Source organism: Tupaia chinensis, unplaced genomic scaffold, assembly GCF_000334495.1.
Source record: "Tupaia chinensis unplaced genomic scaffold, TupChi_1.0 Scaffold000567_1, whole genome shotgun sequence".
NCBI lineage: Eukaryota > Metazoa > Chordata > Mammalia > Scandentia > Tupaiidae > Tupaia > Tupaia belangeri.
This window is the reverse complement of record NW_006160080.1, coordinates 3,299,282-3,301,892: the sequence shown is the minus strand read 5'-3', so window position 1 is coordinate 3,301,892 and position 2,611 is coordinate 3,299,282. Positions and strand designations below refer to the sequence as shown.

Below are 2,611 nucleotides of genomic sequence, written 5' to 3'. Positions count from 1 at the left end.
TCTCTGAAGAGAAGCTCCCACATTCTAAATATCAGAATGTTCACAGAAAGAACAAAGAAACACTAACTTTGCTAATGAAGAGTTCCCAATAAAAAATTATGAAGCCCATGAATGAACAAACCAACCCAGTCAAGCGTCTGCATGTACTACAAACATATAATTATATCCCCCACAAGCTCCAAATATATAGAGATAACCAGAAAGAGATTATATATGAAATATATATAAAATAACTGAAGACTAAAATTAAAAAATCAAATCCCAAGAATAGAACCAAACTGTATGAAAAAAGAGCAATAAATTTGATTTAAAACATCAGACAGAATAATGCCAATAATAACAAATCTATAATGTATCTTGGACTAAATCTTTAAAAAATAACACAGATGATAATAAGAAATTATTCATTAAAGGGCATTCGAGAAGACTAAAATAACTGAAAAAAAAAGCACCATGTTCATGGATAGGAAGATTCAATATAATAAAGAAAGCAAATTCCTCCAGATTAATATATGAATTTAATGCCAATTCCTATCAAAATTCAACAGAGGATTTCACAGAATTGAAGCTGATCCTAAAATGTCTATGAATGTACAGAGGGCTAAAGGACCAAAAAGTTTTGAAGAAAAATAAAGTTGGTAGGGGAAGGGACTCATACTGGCAGATATCAAAACTATTCTAAACTTGTAGTACTTAATACATGCATTATTCATGAAAGGGTAGACACAGCAATGGATCATAACAAAGAGCCTCAAACATACCCATATGTACATGGGAACTTACTATGTACATTGAAGTGGCATTACAGATGAGTGGGAAAGAATGAACTAGTCAATAAATGATGTCCCCATATCATATCCCAAAATCGTTTCTAGTGGACAAAAGAGCTAAATGGGTTTGAAAAGAAAAAACAGAAAAATAAAAAAAAAACTGTGGACTTTGGAGAAGGGAGAAGGTATTTGATTCTTATTATTCATGTTAGTTATTGTTATTCTGTAACCTTTCTGTGAATACTGAATTAGTGAATACTGAGTCATTACTCCTAGGGGAAATACAGGATTGAATTTCTGCAAGTCACATTTTCATCAACTGATTAATGAAGAACCTTGTTTTATGTGTGTTTCTGTTTAGACACTTCATTTAGGAAATATTGCTGACATTAACAATGAATTCATGTCCAATAGCACTAGCACTCATTCTGAATGAAGCTCATCTAACATCTGCGTTTTCTCTGTAAGAAACATCACAGCCTTGTTGTACTTAGAAACACTATAAAGAACTTCCACATTACACTCAGGTGCATTTTATTTATTTATTTATTCATTTTTAATTTTTAAAAAATTATTTTATTTTAATTATTCATCCAATTATTTTAATTTGACCACACACACACACACACACACACACACACACACACACAGATACACACACACAGAGAAAGTGAAAAAGTAAGCTGCCAGGTCCAGGATTTGAACCATGGTCAATCATGTGGCAGTGTTCAGCACCTTAACCACCATGCCACCTGCTGGTCCCAACTTTTTTTAGAGTTATTTTACTTGACTTTATTTATCTATTTATATTTGACCAGAGAGAGGCAGAGTGGGAGGGGGAGAAAGCAAGCCACAAGGTCTGGGACTAAAACTATGGTCGACCATGTGGGAGTCCAGTGCCCTTAACCACCACACTACCTGCTGGCCCCCCTCAGGTGCATTTTAAACAAAATTACCCACAGAAAGCATAAAAATGTGAAAAATGTACCACTAACTATTACTGCAAGAAGGATACTCATTTACACAGTCTAAGCATTAGAACAAGAAGATGGATCATTGTCTTCTTTGACCTCAGCAGGGGATGTGCATGATTCAAAATTTTCACCACCTGTGCACATAGGCACTGGAGATACTGATGTGGGATTACAAACAGTTTAACAGCTGTCATGGCAGATTTGCTGAAGACCGCTGGCCTTGTGGGATTGGCTGAGTGTGACAGTCCATAACATTGCACATAACAATTCTTGATATTCTTAAGCAAATGTCTAAAAATGCAGCATATAGAAAACATGCACAACAGATAACAAATGAGAGGCTGGACATGGTGGAAATAGAATCAGATGTTAAAAAATTAGAAGACCAACTTCAGGGTGGTCAGATAGAAGAGGTGATCCTTCAGGCAGAAAATTATCTAAGTCTGGCAAGAAAAATGATGAAATGGAAACCATGAGAGCCATTAGTGAAAGAACCTCCTGCCAACTGGTGGAAATGGCCAATACAATCATCATTAAATGACTTTGGTGGGTTGATGGGAAACCGATGTAACAAATGTTCTATTAAATATGTTTCCACATTCTTGACATTTTATAATCAAAAAAACTTATGCTAGATAATATTTAGGAGATTTGTTAAAATTTTTGAATATGGATATAGACTTGTGATTAAGTTTCTGATGTTAAAGTATATTCAGGCAAATTATTTCAGAGATAATATTTCTTTAAACAGAGAGGTTGTGGAAAGATTTGAAAGTTAATTAGAAAAATTCGTACAGATATTCAATGTAGATGCTATAATCAAATATTAAACTATTTAAACTATCTTCAGCAATATCTGCAATATGT

The 2,611-nt window shown here is 33.9% G+C and overlaps 1 pseudogene; it reads left to right on the top strand.

Moving 5' to 3' along the window:
- Window positions 1-1,936: 1,936 nt before the first annotated feature.
- LOC102501738 (NADH dehydrogenase [ubiquinone] 1 alpha subcomplex subunit 5 pseudogene) lies at window positions 1,937-2,382 on the top strand (annotated as a pseudogene).
- The last annotated feature ends 229 nt before the right edge of the window (window positions 2,383-2,611 follow it).